The sequence below is a fragment of the Meleagris gallopavo genome, chromosome 3 (assembly GCF_000146605.3).
Source record: "Meleagris gallopavo isolate NT-WF06-2002-E0010 breed Aviagen turkey brand Nicholas breeding stock chromosome 3, Turkey_5.1, whole genome shotgun sequence".
Taxonomy (NCBI): Eukaryota; Metazoa; Chordata; class Aves; order Galliformes; family Phasianidae; genus Meleagris; species Meleagris gallopavo.
The window spans coordinates 7,931,296-7,953,123 of NC_015013.2; the positions used below are offsets into that span (position 1 = coordinate 7,931,296).

At 43.6% G+C, this 21,828-nt stretch overlaps 1 protein-coding gene across 7 annotated transcripts in view; it reads right to left on the reverse strand.

The window, feature by feature from the left end:
* The window catches only part of ATXN1 (ataxin 1), a 201,406-nt gene that overhangs the window by 172,166 nt on the left and 7,412 nt on the right, over positions 1 to 21,828 (reverse strand). For 2 of the 7 annotated variants that reach the window (XM_019613729.1, XM_019613728.1), the window contains exons 2-3: positions 5,369 to 5,467; positions 3,066 to 3,187 (exon numbers count right to left, since the gene is read on the reverse strand). The exons of 3 other annotated variants lie outside the window; for them this stretch is intronic. The gene's annotated coding sequence lies outside the window, so the exon portion shown is untranslated. The remainder of the gene's footprint in view (positions 1 to 3,065; positions 3,188 to 5,368; positions 5,468 to 21,828) is intronic. 2 more of the 7 variants (XM_010708330.2, XM_010708328.2) reach the window with 2 other exon arrangements.

The window sequence follows — 21,828 nt, forward strand, 5'->3', positions numbered from 1 at the left end:
GTTAGAGTGGATCCTGCCAGGATTACAATAAGCCTCACTAAATCCATGCTGGGCGTACAGTAACTCTGCGCCGTCCTCTGTCAGTGCTGCTGGTCTTGGGCTGACAGCGACAAAATAGCCCTTGGGGCTGTGAAGCTGGGAACAGCTCTGAGAACCAGACTCAAACTACCCAGTCCTACCTTCTCAGGAGTTTCACACAGCTGCAAGATGACTGAGGCTGCAAGGGTCCTCTGCTCCCACCTGGCCCCAGCTCTGCTCAAGCAGAGCAATCTGGAGCAGGGTGCCCAGGGCCACGTCCAGGCGGCTTCTGAAGATCTCCAAGGAGGAGACCCCACAGCCTCTGTGCCAGGGCTCCGTCACCCACACAGCACAGAAGTGCTGTCTAATGTCATGGCACTCCTACAGGTGTCCTGCAGTACCTCTACCACTCAGTTTGCTCTTACCAGCACAGATCTGCTCCCAGCACTGCCCAGCAACCTGGGGTCTGGCGGGACAACACCATTTTTTACAAAAAAAAAAAAAAAACAACACAAAAAACCACCCACATTTTTCTTCTATAGCAGAAACTCAGCTAAAAGGCCTCAAGAGACCTGTAGAAACTGGCAAAGTCACTAAGGTGATCCTCCAAAGAGAATGAAAGGAGGAGTGGTTACGCAGGGAAACCACCAGACAGTCCTTTAGTCACACCATGCCACAGAGCACCTCCTCCACCCCTGAACACCAAGTGCATGGGGAGATGCATTCCCAGTAGCTGCAGGAGCTGCCAAAGCCTCTTCTCCCTCCAGCAGCAAAGGGTGAGTTTGAGGTTTGCTCTCCAATTGCTGTCTCATGCACTTGTAACAAGACGACGACAAACAGCTCACACACAGATAGCAATGAGGTAATTAAAGCCCGATTCTGCTCAGCCTGCTCCACAACTCCACGTCAAGCAAATGCACAAGCATACAAACATCTAGCTTGAAAATACAGCGCCATGCTGTAGTGTAAAAGCGCTGTGCCTCACAGAGTGCCGCTGGCTTTACTACGGCCACGCTGTGCATTAGCGGGTACTGATTGCGTTTGCACAATATTTCGGCAAGCAGAGCCAAGCAACATCACTTCCTCTATTTCTGTATACGAGCAATGTATTTACAGGAACAGCCTTTTGAAACGTTCCAGTAAAATTAGCTTACTCACAGAATTTTTTTTCAGCTAGAACAGAGAGCAGAAGGATAATATCATCATCACTTTTTGTGCATAAATCAGCTGTCTATTTACCACTGATGTGTTGCAATAATGAATTGCCACTATCTTTTGAGTTATTTGTTGTTACTGCAGTTTACCTAAGTTCACAGGATCACACACGCACAAAAAATGTTATTCATGATTCCCTAGGAAACGACCTTCAGAGGCATATATTCCACCTCCTTCCCCAAGGCAGTGCCCAAAATACTCCTGGAGGAGGTTTGTCTGTTTTATAAAAAAACCCTCCAGTGATGATGCTTCCACAGCCTTCTCAAAGGCAAATGATTGCAGCACCAAAATACCCTTATTGCTTGAGAGCTTTCTTATATGTTTACCTACAACTTGCCACCTTCAGATGAAGGCCATTTCCTCTCATCCTAGCCCCAGCAGTTCAGTCTCTCCCCTTCCTCCCTCCCCGCGGCAGCCGTCCACATACTTGCACACTGCTCTCATGCCTCTTATTGGCCTTCTTCCTTTATAGACTAAACAATCCCAATTCTTTCATCTTCCTTCCCAGGTGGTGCTTCCCAAACCTTTGATCGCTTTCACTGCCTTTTCTCTGGACGCCATCCAGCTGGCTCCTCACAGTGCTGTACCCCAAGCTGGGTGCTGAGCCACTTCCAACACCCAGCGGATGGGGTATTTCAGATATTTTCTCAACATATCCCAGAACGATGCTTGTTCTGGGGAACAGCTCACTCTGCAATCCCTTTACTCACAGCCACGCTGTCCTGTGAGCACAGATCAGGTTTGGGAGCAGTCAAGCTGGGCCTCTTTCCCATGCCGAGGCAGGGATGCCAGCAGCGGGTGGGAGCCCAGGCATGCAGGGGAGGGAGGGCAAAGCCACCAGCTCAGCACAGCCCCAGCAGCATAGCTCCCGGGAGAGAGGAGAGCAGGACACGCTGCAGGCTGGTTTCCTCTGGTAGTCTGGAAGCCAGCTGTGATTTTTTAATACCCTCTTCAACTAAACCAGGCCAATCTGCCCGCAGCACAGCCCCACCCCAGCCCACAGGCCTTCTGCTGCAGGACCATTGTCAGCCATTCCCCATTCTGTGCCACGCATGGGCACTTCCTCACCTATACACAGTGCTTATAGGTTTGTTCCCCATAATTTTTCCCCACAAAACCATTCCTCCAGTTAGTTAGGGCCAGTCTGAACTTCAGTTTTGCCATCCTAGGAACCTGCACCCCTCTCCACACTTCTTATCTTCTGTAAATTTAATCACTGCTCTCACTGCTTCGACAGCCATTTCAATAATGAAAACAATGAGTATTACTACAGCCACGACAGATCCCTCGGGAATCTCACTCACAACAGACTTGCAATTTAACAGTAAACCATGAACAACCACTTTGAATAATGCCTGGTAAAACTCTCTGCACCCACATAACAACCTGCCCAACTGAGCCCTCAGCCTGTCTAAAAGAGAGCCGTGTTAGAAAGCAGCCGAAGTGTGCCCTAGTAAAGACAGAATAATCTCATTTCGGTCAGACAGAGAAGACCAATTACACTGCCACAGGCACCATTGGAAAGTCTGTGCTAACTACTGCCATGAAAATATAAAGCACGCTGATAATAAAAGGAAAAGGGGCACTGATAACCACGCTTCAGGATGGCAGGAGGAGCTTGAGCCTGAGTTCTTGCTTCCAGCAAGAGAGAGGCTTAGAAGTAGTGAAGTGAGATCCAGTATAAAAATGACAGGAATTCTGCACCTATCATTGACCACTGCTACTTATCAGAGATTCAATAACAGAGGTGGTTTTTTTTTCCCCTTAAACATTTTCTTAGCTCTTCCAGATGTTTTTCAGATTGCATTCCTTACCTCTCCCTGACAACCTACCCTGCTCGCGGCCCAGAAATACATTATGCAGCAAAGATCACAACTCCCAGATCCCAGGCCGACGGTTTCATCCACCACTAAAAGCATCCCCAGAACCAGAACAAGTGGGCAGCAGCTGGTGCCTGAAAGAAGGAGAAAGGGTAAGTTCCATGGAAAGCGAAAGGTGAGGCAGCTTTCCAGCTCTGACTCCCTGCTTGCCAAAATAGCAATGCCCGGCCCACGCCTCGCTCTGACTTCAGCGGAAGATGTGCTTGTTTCCCAGGAGAGCTTCCTCTCACAACGCAGATGTGCTGCACTGAGGCAATCGCCTTCCGTTGTGTAACGCAACCCGGAATTAAACATTATATGCTATTTAGTATATTGCTAAAATGTAAACCAGAAGTTATAGCCGAGCTCCACGACGCTGCCAAGAATGTGAATGCTACCATTTTAGCGGGGAAGAACACATCCTCCCTCCTCCCACAGCTAACTCTCAGTCGCAGTTTTGCTGAACTCTTTTGTAGTTGTCAGTAAACTATCAAGTCACACATCTCTATTGCTTTCATCTTCATCTTTGGCGACGGGGGGTACCCCTGGCTCAGGACCTCGTGCTGCCGCCCACAGACCATCTGGGAAGAAGCTAGCAGGTGGCTGCACCAAGGTACGTGGGGCTGAGGCCACACAGTGCTGTTCTTCAGAAGAATGTAGGTCTTCTCTAGCATGTATTACACGTAGCCCAAGTTTCCACAGTGGAAAACTCACCGAGGGAATACTGTTTGCTCATACCAGCAATGTATCCCAAAATTACAGTAATTTACAACCTCATTTCCATTGACAAAAGAAATAATATCATTTTCTTGTGACAAATATCGGCACACGGAAAAAGTAATGAATAAGATGTCTATAAACAGGTATCAAATAAAGCAACTATCAATCACTGTAACCAAGTTTTAATTAAATCATACGTTAAGTAAAAGAACACTGAAGTAAAACAAGCCACATAATCTGAAATCAAAATAAAAATCTGTCAATCATTCCAAAGCAGGAAAAGCACAAGACAGAGAATTCAAATACCACAACCTGTTAACTGAACGGTCATGTAATTGTTACTTGTCAAATTCCAAGTGTGCTAAAAGAAGCCAAACGTAGGGATTCAGCAACGTATTTAAGCCTGTGCCAAAGTACATCTGTATTTTAAAAATGTTTTTAATGTGACAGAGAGCTTAAAACTGTGGGAGCATTCACATACACCTTTACAATGATTTATTTCTAAGAGAGAGAAGGAGAACACTCAGAAAGCTATCTGCACTGTCCACATTTTAGTATTACAAATCAAGTCAGCTTTTAGCCTAAGTTGAATACACATTTCTGGAGACACATTAGAAAGAACCCCAAGGATTAGTTCTAACACAAAAGGCAGAGGGAGTTGCCTGTCATCATCCTGCCAGTTTGCAGAATGGAAGAGTTAGCGAATGAGGCATGAAAAGATGTGAGAAAAGAAAATCACACCTGCAAAAAATGCAGCAGTTATCAGGTGTGCAAGAACATTACAGTAAGTAGCATCATGCCCAACAGCAAGAATTGCTGGCCAGCCAGAAGTCCTTCCAGCCTCCTCAGGCAATACTTAGCATCCTTAAGGCTGGTTGCACTTATAAGCTGTTCTAATTTAATGTTATAAATTAAATTTGAATATGCAGCACTTTAGTTTTTAAGGCCCTGACCTTCACTTTAGAGCCCTCCCTAAGGCTTCTTCTACATCAAGGAAACATTCCTGTTTCTCCATTTCTGTTACTATAAAGGATACAGCTGTCTGGTTTTTTAATTCCCAACACTGATGGGGCAAGTGAAATCAAACATACGCATCCACTGCTTCAGGGAGGGCCCAAAAGCTTCCCTCCAGGGCGCTGAAAATCTCTCACTGATGCAGAAAGCGGCCTTCAGAGCGCAATGAGTTACACTGCAGTGAAGAAGGGAAGGCACTACTCAAGTGTGTGGGTGCATGCACACAGACATGCAGGGAAAGTGAAGGAAGAGGCACAAGGAAACTACGCGATAATTCTCTGAATACGGACCCAACCTTGGGCAGTGCAGATGGACAGTCATATCATGAAAACACAGAGTCAATTCAATACCAGAACACCTAGCAAGGTGGGCTGACAGGTTTCTCAGGGCAAAGACTGCTTCTCTGGGGGATGGGGAGAGCTGCAGGGGGCAGGAGGAGCTCTGCACCAGCCTGGAGCTGCCTCAAAAGTCACTCTAATCAATTTGATGGACAAAATTCAACAACAAATAAAGAGGGAAAAAGAACAAAAGGCCAAACTTACTGAATAAGATACCACTTTAAGAGGTTTCCCCACTTTCCCTGCTGTAAAGCACTTCTGAAAAACTCAGCCACTGAGCTACTGCTTTTCTTGACCTTTTCACTGAAAGAGAGCAGAGTAAAAACAGGAAAGAGCTAAAATGATATGCAATAAAGATGCTTCACGCTAGGAAAGTCTTTTGAGTCACAGCTGCAAATTCAGTCTGTGTAAGATCTGCCAATATAATGCTTGTTAAAGACTATCTATTAACAGCACCGGCTGTCAAAACGAGTGTATTGTGTCTCAGTTGTTGCAGCAATATAATGCACACTATATCATGCAGCTCCACAGTATTTCATTCTGTTGCTGGCTTTCTGCACCCAAAAACTCACTTTGACTAATTTATAATAGCCTGAGTCCCACAGAGATTAGCTCTTCTGAATGCCCTTTTCTTGACAATAATGCAAATAAATATGGAAATAGATCTATTGTCCGAGGAACCCTTCCACTAATGTTGTTATTTGATGGTTTGATTGATTTACTATAGCGAGGAATCAAGAGTAAAGTGGATCACAGCTTAATATAGTGTGTGGTTAATCTTCCCTTTGCAAAATGCTGGTACACTATGGCCCAAATACCAGAGATTTATTTGATGTGTACATGCTTTCAAGCATTAGTAAACAAGTTGCAGCCCATTATGAAAGAAGAGCAGATCCAAACAGTGGAGAAGCTCTTTCTGTGTGCTAGATTGACAGAGGCAGTAGAATATACATGGATTTCTATGTGTAATAACTTTTTCATTTTGAATACCATTTCAACAAGGAGTACTGTTGTTTTTTTGCTTTTTTTTTCTTTTAATGACCAAAATGCACTTGAGATCATCAGCCATGTCCTGATGCAGCGCTACCTGAAGCATCACAGATCTGGCAGAGAGGAGGAGCCTTCTCCTTTCCTTCTCTAATTGATTTTATTCCTCTTACCCACTTAAGTGCACAGAAGTTACTTACATGGATCAGCGCTCTGTGGATAAGAAACCCAGTGCTTTAACACAGGCAAAAACACTCAAGCTTTAAATAAGCCATTTGTGCAATATGGTGCAGTTTTTCTACTTAATAAAAAATGCAATCTTATGCTCAGGCACTGGCGGTAGAGGACAGCACCTAATTCCTTACCTCTCACCCACACACATGACTTTCTGCAGTTCTCCTGGCGTTTATACTATAATCACTGACACCCCTCATAGGCTCCAACTGGACAGCATCAGGCACTTGCTGTCTTGGCCTTGATTTTACCTTCTCTGCTAAATACTACCTTGAAATGACTCAGGAACGGTCGCATCTGTTTTTTTCCCCATAACAAATGAAGAAGCCGTGCCAGGAGAGAAAACGGGGTGGAAGGACCTTTCAGCCAAGAGAAAAATCCCAGCCACAGAGGGGATCCAGAAAACCTACAGTGCTAGAGCAGGCTCCTAGCCAAAGTCTCAACATTGGGCAGCAACTAGCAAATGGACATAGACACATACACGTATAGAAGTGGTGCTGTGAGAACAAACATACAAATATGAGACTCCAGGATACCACAAGAAAGCAGCACAGCAAAAAGAGAGGATGCCAGTGTCTCAGATAAGCAGTTATGGCAATGTTTACTTAAACCGTTCTGCTGAGTTGTTCCCATTTCAAATAGCAAACTTTGATTTAAGGAAGAGACTTGCAGTACTGCCTTCATTTTTTTTCCCCTTCAAAGCACCAAAGCACTTCCTTCTTCAAAAACCAAATGAACAAAGTTTACATCCAAACCCCATCAGACCCAAAGATCTCCAATCTCAACTCTGTTAAAAGCAACAGTTAGTCCAGTCAAAGACTCCAACAGTTTATTTAATAGTCTGTAATATTTCTAATGCCCTACTGATCTGGAATGCTGGTCAAGCACAGCCACCCCAGGGCAGTGAATTCTACAGGGAAGGCACATGAAAACATGAAGGTCTTCCCTGGCTCTGCAAGCTCTTGTCTGACCCAGAGCACCACAGACTCAACCACTGCGGAACGCAGGATCTTCTCTGCAGACGGAAGCCCGAAGCAAGCAGACGAAGTAAAAATTAAAGCTGTGCCAAGCTTGTAAGCACAGAGCTACTCTTTCACAGTAAGTTCTGCAGTTTTATGCGTATGTTTTACTGTCTGATTTTATCAGACTCCCTCCTTCTCCTAGACTACTGCTTCCCTTTCACTTAAGGCTCTTCCCATTCATTCCTACTTTACATCCTTCATGCTGGAAGGCTTCTCAGATCACTCCCCCGGTTAAACCACAAATAAACTCAATGACAAGCTCCTCTGACTCCAGTGGGAACAAGAGTGGGCTTTGCCCTGAGCAAGGGTACAAGCATCCTTCACATCCAGCAGTACTTTCCCCTGGCTAATCTAATGGATGCTTGGGAAAAGCATTTTGATGCAGACTGCACGCTTGCCGATCTTTACATTGGAAAATGCAGTTCATGCTGTCTTCCTGACAAAAGCCACAGCACATGTTCTTCTATACAAGGTGCTCATGCAGGAAATTAAAAATATCTTTTCTAGTAAGCTATGCAAAGCAGAAACAGCCTCCTGGTACTATACAAGTTAAAAACATGCTAATTATAGAGTTCACTATGAACTCCAGTAAGGTTCCACAAGTCCTAGGTGCCCCTAGAATGCACAACATTGCTTAAGTGAGGCCCTGGGGGGCACCTCCCTGCCACCACGCGTGGGCAGGACCCCCAAAAGCATCAGGGGAAGGCAGCCAGGAGCAGCAGCTCTTCTACCTGCTGCCTTTCCTCTATCGCCATGCATCATTGCTGCTGAGGGCAAGAGGAAGGAGCCATATCTTGCTCCATTTCTCTCCAGGTACTCCAGACCATGTAGACAGCACTCCTACAATCCCGGTGATGGTCATTCATCGGTCCAACATGAACTCTGCAATGACTGAAGGCCTTACCTGCAAACTCCCCACCATCAGAGAAAGGCCTTACTCCCCTATGCTGTACACCTCAAGCCTGCTACTGAAGAGCATTTTCCACTGTCTTGCCAGTCTGACATTTCCAGTTATTACGCAAAATTCCACAGCTCACTACACATTATCATGCCAGCGGGCTGCTGTGAATTTGTGATGAAGCAAGAGACGATGTACATTCTACTACACCAAACTTTCAAGACCTCTGTTGTGGGCCCATCTACAGGGAGTGCAGTGGAATTTTGAAAAAGCTTTCAGGCAGAATGCAAAAAAAGGAAAAGAAAAAAAAAAGATTATTTGCATAGTAACTAAATAATGAAAGACAGGGTTTTTCAGTTCCACACTTCAGCATCTAAAAAAATGGCCAGTGGAGTATGATTATGTCCTAAAAAGTCATATGAAGTGAAAGATTCCCACCCACACTGACAGCAGTAGTTTATTCTCACTCAGAAAGATGATTTTTCCAAGCAAACTCTTTGAGTTCTGTGAAAACAGCCATAACTACCAGCACTAGCAGCATGCTTGCTAACTTTACAGAAGTCACTGCCTCATAAAGATTAATTTTAAAATAAATTCACCAAGCTACTGTACCACATTTTTTATGTAACTTGGATAAATTCCTTTATTAGAACAACAGTGAATTCTGGATATAAAAAAAAAAAAAATTTGCACCTCCATTCACAGAGAAAAACAAAGATGTCAGTCTGCTGAAAATGGACATGAAGGAAGCAGGAGAAATGACATGAAAAAAGGAGTTAATGATGAATCTCTCCATAAAGGCAAGGGCCAGCATGCTTTCCTGAGAGAGAGATGCTGCTCTGGAGAAACAGCTCTCAGTCAGAGGGTGCTCAGACCACAGCCGCTGGTCACTATCACCACCACAGAGCATGACCTGGAAACCACAGCTGCTTTACGAACTGATTAACCAGGGGTAACCAGCGAGGCTTTACAGCACACGCCCTTCAGCCAGCACTGTGAGGATGAACGTTTTCCCCAGGGGAGCAGCTCTAAGGAAGGGCAGCACAGGTACTTTTGCCCAGCCAGGAGCTCCGCAACCAGGAGCGAGTGCAAGACCTCTCTGGTGCCCAGGCCTTCAGAAAACATTGGGCCAGCCTGGTCGTGTCACCAAGATGACCTCCACTACACAAGTGAGAGTTGGCAGTCAATGGTACTTGAGGGCTAGAAGGCTCTGTCTGTAAACATGGTGCAACTTCCCTTCGTGCTCCAACTGTAGTGGGGCTTGCCTGAGATAGATTTTATCACTGAAGCGAGCAGGACACCTGCAAGATACAGGTATAACAAATGCATTTGTTTCCTTAAGGCTCTTTATTACACAAAAATCCTACAGAAGTTTGTGCACCCACACATGAAATAAACCTGCCCCACTGAAATTCAACAGCAAAGAGGGGGCAGGAGAGGGCAAGAAAAATGCAAACCTGGCTGCCCACCTCCAGGTAGCTCCCAGTTCCTCAAAAGCAAGACCTCAACAGCAGGCAAGGCCCCAGCGTTCACAGTTTCAAGCAGGAGGCCCCTAACGCTGCAGTAACCTACGCTCTGGTCTCCTAAGCGCCCTTCAGGACAGACAGATAGACGTCCATCCACAATTCAACACCTGCTCCTGAAGATTCAGATACATAATAGCTGAAACTTCTCCAGACCCCCTGAAATGAGGCTTTGATGCTACGCCCACCCGTCTCTCACTGCCCAGGGCAGGCAGGCAGGCAGTGAGCACACCCCAGGAAGTAGGGCTCTGGGATAACTCACTTCACTGCTTCACATGCATTAGGGAATGAGACAGTAATATGGGAAGAAAACTTTCTGAGTTACAGTCTTGAGTGCAAGGCTTGAAAATCACTAGCTGAGATACCTACTCCCCAGCTGGCTAATGACTCAGCTTTGCCAGCTTTGAAAGCAAATATTTAATAATTACCTAGTAAAGGGAAGTTGTGGACAGTTACACCTCAGGGTATTTCCAGAAATGACAAGTATTTTAAAATGGAAATTCACAAATTCTGCAGCATACATGATTTGAATATCTAGTGTACATCCTGGCCACATACCATATTGCACACAAATACCACAGTGGGAACAGTTTTCCAAGACTACATATATCCCCAGTGACACATCAGAACGCACTTTTAAGCAACAACGCAAAGATAAAAGCATGCTGTCTATGGCACGCTTTAAAGCTGCTACCATATTCTTTGTCAGTAGTCTGTGGATTAACAGGGCCCTGATGCACTATAACACATTGACCACTCACAGCTCTACAGAAGACTATTCCTTTCACCATGAACATTAGCTGAAGATTAGGTATATTGTCGCAATTATTCATTCATATTTTTAACTTGGTCAGCTCTTAAGATACTACAGTCAGGGGTTTAAGGTTTTTATTATTATTTTCCTTTAGAAGTCTGATCCTAATTCTATTAACTCACATCAATATCAAGGGAGTACATTCAGGCTGTAACTCAGAAGATTAATGTTATGTTAACAACTTACTTCTGTGTCCTTAACACCAGCTATACTAGATTAAAAAACAAAAAAGAATTCATTTAACCTACTGTCTCGCCACTGACATTAGATCTAAGTGACATTTAGAGAAACAGTTAAATAAATAGAGCAAGTATAGAACATAAAAAAAAAGTATTTGGGTATGATTACTCCCATTTAGGCTGTGTTCAAAATCTAGATGCTTTTCTCAATCTTGCTAGTAGGAACAGGCAGTAAAACAGTAAAACACATCTATCTATATAATCACTGCAACAGCAACCCATCTTGTAATAGGACAGAATCTCCTGAGCATTTGTTTGCTAGGTTTTCATCTAGAACAGAGTGGATAGGCAGGTGGATAGCTGGCTACAAAATAAATTTACTGGTTAAGACCTAACCTCACGTATGGGAGATTCTCCTTCAGCTCCTTCTTGCTCTGGAGGCTCCTTACACAACCATTTGCATCTATACCCATCCAAAATGACTTCAAAATAATAACAAACTGGAACACTTCCAGAGCAACGTTTTCTATCCGCTCTGTATATGTTGCCAATCAACTCACAAACAGTGCAGCCCTAGAGAGTAAGATTTTCATGTATTAGTAACTACTTTTCCCAGATTTCCTTCACAGAGGTAAGACTGTCCCTATTACAATTAACAACTCGGGCAAGTTAAAAGCCACTGGCATGAGCTAGCAAAAATGAGACTGCTTACACCTGAAAATACCGAATGGTGCATCTTTGGTGTAAATATGCTGAAGTACCTCAGAGTACGTCAACTTTTCAGAAGATAGATTATATTCGGGGTTTTTTTGGTGTTTTTTGGTGGCTTTTTTGGTGTTTTTGTTGTTGTTGATGATGTTTTTTTGAATACATACCTATCTTTTTAAATTGTCTGGTAAGCAGTTTGTGCGGGGAGGAGTTTGATACAGTGCAGAAGTATGCTAAAATTACATTTGCATATTCTAAAGATAAAAGTTACCATTCATCATATCTGAAAACAAGAGTCTAAAAGCGCAAGATATACATTTATTTGAAGGGAAAAGTAAGTCACAACACCAAAGCACTTTCAGAAAGGAGGCCGACAAACTTTTCCTTCCTGCCTGCAGAAAGAAAACTCCATTAACTAGCTTGCACACACAGAGCTGAGCAGCCAGCTGCAAATTGGGCCAACCTACACCAGCAGAGTAAGGCCAAAAACATGCCCTACATACTCCATGACAGGGAATTTTGGAAAGCAATATCGCTTGCAAAAGTACTTATGGAGACAATCTGGTAAGTCATTACCTATAACAACATAATTGGCAAGAGCTATCAGAGATTTATCAACAGTAGAGCACTGTCCATAACAACGCTGCACTACACAGAAAGACAGAACATAAACAGGAATATTCTGGTTCCTCGTGCGGGCTCAGCTCTTGCTGGCTTGTTCTGTCTGCAATACACACTATCAGCAGGGATTTTTCACCAGCCTCCACCTTTATTTTTGCATCCTCTTTGGAGGAAGTTTGCTAATTTGTGACTGCAAAGAGGCAACGGTCCTTGGGCTTCCTCATGTATGAGGGCTGCCCCTTACTGTGTATTTTCTTGTTAAACACTGTACTACCTGCCTCTGATAGCACCACATATTTTTACACGAAGAAGGTAAGCCATAATGGACTTCCAAGTAAGAGGATGTGCAAACACACTCATCTGCACACAGACACAAGGACAGCATGTTTGTTTGTTTAAAACAAAAAAGAAAGAAAAAAAGAAAAGAAAGGAAAAGAGAAAGTCGGCCCTTGTTAAAAGAAAAGAAAAAGAGAAAAAGACAAAGCCAGCCCTACTTTGTTCTTAGAAAAGAAAGACTTCCCTAGCCAAATCTGACCTCAGTAGCCAAACCTCTGTAGCCTAATCTGGCTGCTACAGAAGATAACTGATAACACATTTCAAGTGAATTTGAGACTGGACAGTAAAGGCAGTACATCTTCTTGAATCTTTTTGCACCCAGCCACATTCACGGATCTGTACCAGCACCCCCAATCCACTCAGTAGGTCCATGCCATCGACCATTTTGAGAAAGTCTTCATCAAACAGCAGGGGTGATAGAGAAATTACAAAAGAAAAAGAAAAAAAGGAAAAAAAAAAACAAACGATTTCTCTGCTACTAACTCTCAGTTTACCTCTAGAGGGCTATTCCCCAAACTGAATATAGACTGCCCCAACCTGAAAGACAGTTTTGCCCCAGTTTTCACTTGGCATTTTTTTCATCATAGCTGCAGGGCTTTAGAACTGCTGTGTTTTTATCTGATGAAAATGCTGTCTTTCCTCCTGCAGTCCTACAATTCTTTGTGGTGAGACTGTTTCAGTATCAATATTAATATTCAAATGTCAAGTTTGTGACACTACATTTCCTGTACTATTTAAAGCATTCAGAACAATTATTATCTGTGAAATATTAAACAGTAAATTTCTGCTACCTGCTTACTTTTTCAACAGCCCTGTGACAGAACAGCACTTACACCACTCCTATGCAATTTTACACAGAGATGTATTGTTCTGCTTTTCTAGCAGTACTCACACATTTTCCCGAATTGACTTTTGTTGTTTTTAGCAAAGCCACCATTCATTCTCTTTTCTGGAGTGCCACTGAGATCTAAATCTCAGCTGAGTTTGCAATACTTATTGCTTCAGACTTCGGGCCATACATATTCCACAACCAATAGCAATTTTCATATATAACCACCAAGGATTTTTTAAGTATTTATGGAAAGGTAATCCTTTCTTACATTAATTCTACTCCTCTTCAAAAGAAAAAACAAAAAACAAAAAACAAAGCTTTCCTTTTGCCTGTTTTTCTCCATATCAGTACTGAGTTCAATCTTTTTCTTTTGTAATTATCTAACCTTTGGTTACAAATATTTTTATTATAATAGATAGGTGTCTTCAGAAGTAACACACGTCAGAACAGTGCAGCTGAGAAAGCACTAACCTGCCACTCCTTCCTACCAAGTTGCCAAAGCTGTAGAGAAGCCTTCATAAAATAATATCAACTGAAAATAGCAAATGTCCATTCTCACATTCAGAAAGGCGTACTTTAATTATAGAATGGGTTTTTATCCTTGTCAAAAAACAGCTTTGGGAAGAATGCATAGAAAACATGTCCAGCCTTCCACTAACAGGCAACTTTATAAGCCAAAGGTCAAAATAAACATTCCAAATAACTCAAGGAAAATTTTACTTTCATTGTATGGCTTGATGATACCACAGAGTATCAGTATCATTGCAGAGGTCAGTTATTTCCACTGTTCTCCTCCCTGAAACTGCAGGACTGTTTCAGAACGTGCATGCTTCTTTCAGTCTTAATTAACTTCACCACAAATTCAAGCCAAAGGGGTCTGATCCCAACCCTCCAAAAGCCAACAGGAGGGACGCCAGTGGGAATAAAGCCTAAAACAACACGTCTACAGTAGTCAACAACTCTTGAGTTATATAAATGCGTGCTAATATCTCTATACTGACTGGCCATCAACATTTCCATTATAATCCATTTACTTGGGGACGTTTGTATGCTGGATTTTATCCACACTCCTCTCTAGCCAGCTGAGAGGAATTGTTTTTGAGTGAAACAAGCCACCTCCCTCCCCTCCAGAGACCTGCAAACAACTAATAAAGCCCTCATTTTCCACACAGACTAACAGGATCCCACCACCCTGGGCTAAAAGACAGTCTACCCGCTTTGCTACACCATACCGTTGCAGAATGGTAAAAGGTAGCTTCAGTCCTGCTGTAGGAAATCAAGGGCTACCAGCTTTTTCATGTAGTATGCCATGACGTGAATAATCGAGACCAGGAATGCAACAATGAGGCCTGAACAGTTAATAAGTAATGTGCCCTGTGATTCGTCATCATTCTGTTTACACTGCATTGAGACTTATAAATGAAGTAATAAACAGTAAGATCCAGTCCACCAACACAAGAAATCTGTCACAAATGCTTTCTAAAATGCATCAGTAGTGTTAACATCACAGCCAGTATTCTTCCCATCCCAGACAGTGAAACCATCCTTAAATTTGGTCTCCTGTGGGCTCCAGAAGGACAGCTACATTAGCCCACAGATGCATGGCCATATTATAACTGGACACATTATTTTAAAGTGTTTGAAGTAGCCTGAGTATGACAGAAGACATAGAAAAACAAATTCCATTCCACAATATGCAATTCATACTAATGTTAATTAATTCACATTCACAACATAAGCTGAAGCTGTTCCAAATAAACCATTATGATACATTCTGAGAACATGTACTAGGAGCAAAACAGAACTTGGCTTAGTTCAACCAACCTACTGACACAACTTTACGTATTGCCCATAGGAGACTGAGTCTACCTTCTCCTGCCTGCACCTGGAAGGACGTCAGTACCAGGCCCACCACACTGCTTAGTCAACAACCAGCTCTAGAAGTAATTCAATTAAGGGCTACGACATTAACAGTTTTCAGCAGTGATGTAAGAAAGATTCAAGTGCAAATGCTTCTAAGAGACCTAGCTGAAGGAATGAGGACATGTGTTGTCCTCAGCTATCACAGTAAAGTACGATCCTTCTTCCTCTTCCCCTTCCAAGAGCTCTCCATACCCACTCACTCGTCCTCAGGCCTCCCCAGATGCCTAGAAGCAGAACAAGATGGATAGGAGTATGCAAGAAGGCCCTGCCACCGCCCCCCAGAATGTCCAATTACTCTGCCCACCTGCATGAGATGTAATTCTGCTGAAGTGAACTCAATGAGACCTCAGAGCACTCTACTTTGCAGAAGCTAATACAAGCTAAGACAGAGAAAGCTTGACAATCATCAGAATCAAGGCACCAGCTAAGTGAGGGGAGCCCTACACAGAGGCCAGCGACAGGTTCTCTCTCTGGGGCAGAAGCTTCTCAGTGTTTTGTCCCAGGTACAAACACACAAAGTTGATACACTTGCCTTGGCAGGTGAACAGATTTGTTCTTGGTAGTAACCACAAATTCTTTTCAAATTCTGAGCAGAAGAGATGACCCAGGTCAGTACTCATACATCACACACCACAACCTTCCTCAAGCACACAGGAAAAATGCAACAGAACACACAGCTACAGACCAAACCTCACTTGCATACACCACAAATGCTTTATTTTCCATGCCCATCCAAGAAGGTAAATTGTCCAAAGGCTGAATACCAGCTCTTCACAAAGGACCTCGGAGCCATCGGAGTTCCCTGCCAGCTCCTAACAGGGCACTTGCCCATCATAAACTGCCCACATGCTCATACTTTTCCCCAGGCAGAGCCATGCACTTTGCATCTAGGCAGCAGCTTGTTTTAATTGCACACTTACTAGGACAGGTCACAGTAAAACACACACAAAAACGCTACTCGTAAGTAAGAAGGGAAATCAGTGGCTACGACTGCAAAGCGCTGTTGCTAGCCAGAAATGAAGAGCACACAATCCAGCACTGAATGACTGCCAGCAAGGAGGAGTCCCAGTTTAAGGCCGCAAAAACACTTGGAAAGCTGTTACTTGGCTGATTACGTCTCTGCTGGAAGGGTAAGGTTTCAGAGTAGTGTGCCCAGCAGATTAGATGTGCGGCTCCCAGCACAGCTCGCAGGAGCTGCAGATCTGAACCACCACACAGTGCAACTGTACCCTTGCAAGTACTAGCAATACAACCTGCCTCTGAGCAATACTGTGACAAAAATAATAGCAGTATCAATGAAACTCTACTCCGTGGGCAATGACCACAATACACGCCAGACTCCCGTTGAAATGAACTGCTCTGTAAGAAATTTTATAAACCAAGCGGGAGATATAAAGAAAATAGTAAGGGCAGTGCCTTTTTGGAAAGAAAAAAAAAAAAGAAGAAAAGAAAAGAAAGAAAAAAAAGAAAAAAGGGACAATTTGGCATTTGCAGTGTGTACAAGATGCCTTCATACACTTTCCTGATTCCTTGCCAGTAACTATTCAAAAAAGACCACTTAACAAGCAAACAGGTCTTCAGCACAACAAATAATAAAAAAGAGAGCAAAGCTTGTGCTATTTAAATATCATGAAACATTCTGCTAATCATGCACAGATGGAAGTACAGACGCTTCTGCCAGACGCCTTGTTCCAAAACTTTGCTCTATTTTTAATTATTTGATGCGCAGAGGACCTGTTTGCTGATTAAAAGGGCGCTGCCTTTAAAAGGACTCCATCAATATGGAGTCTGGTCTTGTTTTTCATGGGAATGAAGAAACTCCTAACTGTGAGCTCCCCGTAACAATTTGCTGTGGCTGTTTGCTGCCAGATACTTCTCTCGCCTTGGGAGATGTCATGGTTTCATGATTTTTCATTATCGGTATTCCACATCATAACATCATGCAATGTACTGGGGGTTTGACTGCTGATGCTCAAGTTCCGGGTGCCTGTCCAGCGGAGAAGAGCAGCTACGTTTCCCCAGGGGGCTTTGCGGTCAGCGAGGAGATATAACTCCCGGCAAGGTCACCTGATGCTCTCTTCTCTGCCTGCGCTGCTTCGCTTGCGCTTCTCTGCCTGCGCTGCTTCGCTTGCGCTTCTCTGCCTGCGCTTCTCGCCTGCGCTTCTCTGCCTGCGCTTCTCATCTCAGCGTTGTGGTAAGGCCGATCCACCATCAATTTCACATTCTCTCTCCTTATAAATTCTGTTGATACCATATTTAGTAAATTACTTTGTTTTACCTCAGATTGTTGCCACTGTTTTCAATTATTTCGGGGTCCCTTATTTTCTTTTTTTCCGGGGGCGCGGATCCGCGGATCCCTCCGCCCTTCTAGTCACGGAACCGGGCCGAACCAGCCCGTAAACCGTTGACATGAGACTACCTACAGATGGGAAAAGAGAATCTAACTATGTGCAGTACTGTCTGAAAAATGCTGAGTAATTTCATTTGGATAGTGCATCTTTTCCCACAACTTCCTTTTGTTTGTAACTCTTTTGGTGCTTCCTACAACGAGCATCGATTTTCAGATGCAGGCATTATTTTTGACAGCTTTCCTTTCAGTCAGAGCATAGTTTTTTGTGAAAACACCTCCAAACTTCATCAACCAAAATACATAGTGTAGTCAGAGCTTGGCAAAAACGCTTAGAATTAAAAAAAAAAAAAAAAACTCAATAAAAAATAGGTAGTAGGGGGGAAGACAAGCCTTGCATTTTCCTTTCATACCTCCTGTGAACTTCACTCAATTCAGTGGGTACTTCATTCCTGTACTTCTCCACAGCAGTCAAGGAATTCTTCCTTCAGTGAAGAGCCTCACTCAGAATGCACAGCATGTTGAATTTTTTTTCCCCTTTCTTTTACTGAATTAAGTGCTTTTCAAACATTCTTTTTTTGGCTCAGTTTACCTTTTATCTCGAAAGTTTTGCAATCTATTACTTTAGCATTCTGCCAGTATGAAAATGACTGGAAATTTAAGAAAAACAGCTCAGGCCCTTACTTTTGTCCCACTAGCATAATATGTACAAAAAACCACAATTTTTCGCTGATGTTAATGATTGAAGCTGCTGCTATTAGCACAGTAAGAGCCCTCTGACTAGCAGACCACATGGTACAACAAGAAAGTAACAGTGACCCCATTATCTTATGAACAAACAACCCAAAGAGGGTGCCTCCCGGCTCATGCCCAGCTACAGAGAAAACAGCTGAATTACTTTTAAACTGCCAGCGTGTAACATTATACAAACAGATAAACGCGCCCGGTTTGTGAGCAACCAGCTGACCAGCCTGGAAAGCAAGGTGCCAGCTGAAGAGATGCTGCAGCTGCCAGCCAGGGAGGACTGGCAGGGGCAGGCAGGGCTGACAATCCAATGCGCCGCTCCAGAGAAGAAATAAAGGCTTTTTTCCTCCCCCCCCCCCCCCCCCCCCGTCGAGGAGAAGGGAGGGCTGTATGGAGGGAAAGGCTTGTCCTGACAGATCATCAGGGCTGCAGAGCTCAGAACCCAGCTATGACTAAGGAGGAAGGGAGGGAGATCAAACAATGTTCAAACTGGCCGTTCTGCAGATAATGACTGAGGTACTGAAAACCTGTAAGTGAAAATGGACTCTAGGCACACAGGAACACACACGTAGGGCAAGCCCAAAGAAGGGCAGCATGCAGCAAAGCACTGGGCAGGGAGCAAATGTGGAGTGGGTGCCTTGCAAGTGGGTCAGCTGCTGCCAGGAGTGCTGAGCGTGGGAGAAACTCTGCAGAGAAGGAGGTGAGAAGAGAAACTGACTGGCCAGCAACAGGAGAGTAAATCAGGGAAAGGTTACAGTGGGACAGAAGGATGATGGGGCAAAATACTGCTTGGCTGTATGAAGGTGAGTCTAATTCACCAGCACATCCACATGAAGGCCAGAAAGTGAGGACAGGGGACTGAGGAACAGTCTTCATTCTCTCTTCACTTGAAGGAAGAATCAAGCTAACGCTCAACTACCAAGCAGCATCATTCCAGCAAGCAGACCAACAGCTCCAATATCAGAGGGCCTCAGCCCTCCCACAGACACACAGCCAGATGCCACAGTCTATTACAGCCCATCCATATGCAAGTGTTCCACTCAAACCTCAGTATTAAGGACGGAGGTGGGCACCAGACCCTTACCCACTGCTGGCTGTGGTGGAGCACCTTGCTGTAACACAGGCACGAAGCATGACAAGCTGTGCTGCAGCTCAGGCTGCATAGCACTGCTGGTCTCACAGAGGCACACCAGCTAGGACAAGAGCTGCACAAACAGCACCAAGCACTGCAGCCAGCCCGCTGACAGCTCAAACAAACAGACTGCACAGTGCTGCTGCTAACGTAGCAGAAGCATGTCTTAGTTTGCATTTCTTCCATTCCTTTCAACCAGCATGACGTTCAACAAGTTCAGGTCCTTGTTGTCTTTCTTTGCTGCTATTTAACACCTTTCAGATGCTTGCTACGTACCTCCTATCCATCTTACTTAGGGCCCATTCTGGCTGTTTTCTTAACAGATGTCAACATCTGGATACTAATGTCATACAACAAATGTCGTACAGGAAGTTTATTATCACAACTTTATTTCACTCCGTCAGTGCACACTGTTTCTCCTGAATTTGCCACAGATCTGCAATCAAAATAAGCTCGTGGTGACCAACAAATCCCAGGCTGTACCCCTGTCAGTTTGTGGCAGTCTCATAGTGGAAGACCACACACTGGGACTGAGTTATTCCCTCAGCTTGTACAAACATAGAACAAAATACAGATTTTGATTCTTTCTTCAGTCCTTCCAGTGTCATAGTGTCACCTATATTTTAAGTTAATCCATAATATAGTTGTGCAGAACCCAGAAAAAAGACACAGTGCAATTTTAAACTACAGGTTAGTGACTCGTGACATCCACCATTCCTCCTCTCTCCCCATCGACGCAGACCTCAAAACACATTAGAGAGATTGTACTGCAGTGTCAGCTATCACCCTACGCCTTAATCAACTGTCGAGTTCAAAAAGTAAATAGAACTGTATGATCAACAACAAAAACATCAGGCCAAATCATAAGGAACATCCAAGAAAATTTACTAAGACTGACAGTAGGAAACTTGAAACTCATCCCTGATTCTAAGAGGAAGCAGAGGAGACCTAAGGGGAAAGTTAAAGCGTCTTCTCAGTTCTGCAAACCAGAAGATGCAAAGGAAAAGTGTTTGCTCACTTGTCTGTCTTTGGCCTTTACACCAGCCTTGGAGAAGTACTGCCCACAGAGGAGTTGGTAATGTGGCCAGAGCAGCTGGTGAGGATGCAGGCAGGGAGAACACAAAGCAGAGAAACACAGAGTCCAGGATGGATTAGTCCCTCATCTGTAATAAAGCAGGACAGGGTGGCACCATTTCATTTTTTTGTTTTTTGACACTGCCAAACAACTGAAGTTCTGAGTAATCTCCATACCTATTAATGACACGGTTTGGGAGTTTGTTCATTAAAACTGGATGCTCAAATTTTAAGACATTAGCATGAAATTAAAGTCTTGTAGTAACTAAGAGATGATGTTCATGATATCCATACTGTAGTGTTTTACTTGCATAAGTATTGGTAGAACAATCACTACTGCTACATCTGCAGCAAAATATTTTACTGAGGAGTTCAATTTTAATCAAAAGGAAATTTGCATCCCTTGCTGATGGAAGAAAATAGCACTGATCAAATCTATGGTACTTCAGCACAGTCTGAAGTGATAGGCAATGCTGCCCAAGCAGAGGCATCCTTAAGGCAGTGCTGCTAAGCCTGAAGAGGAAAGTGATCAGAGAATGGTAAAATGGAACTTATTTTTGTCTTAAAAATGAGAAAAACATCACCCAAGTGGCAGCAAATATACAAACAGATAGTATGTAATTGTGTTAGTATTTGAATTCTGTACTTCAAGCTACCTTTGATCAACTTGATTAACATTCCTCTCTAAAAATCTTATAGCTGATGCACTTCATGAACACAATTAAAGCAGATTAATCTGCTCTAAATTGTACATTTCATAAGATTACTGTTCCTCTGATTAATTTTACAAAAAAACATGTGCAACTATGTACAAATGCATTTTTGTCAATGATAAAATAAACCCCTGAGAGAACTACCAGTAACTGGCCAAGAGACATCACTGTGAACATCTAATAAATCAGCACGCCGTATGATGCAATATTCTGTGATCTCATACAACAAATACTACACTTCTTGTTCAAGTACAAGAAAAAAGAATCCAGTTGTCAGCTCATACCACCTGACTGGTTAAAATCCAATTCTTCTGGTATTACTATCTACACGAAAACTGCCAGATAGTCAAAGTGACTGCAGTTGGTCCACAAACCTTCCTCTACTAAAATTGGTGATGAGATATAAATCACATTCAATGGCACGGTTTGACACAGTCGAATTTCAGAGACACTGGGTCTGAAAGGGACCCACTTGGGCCCCAATCTGAGGGGAAGGCTCACCTTGACCTCCCCAGGACAGCCGTGAGCAGACTGATGTCCCTTCACCCCACAAATCCCCCTGCCTGGTGCTGTAGCT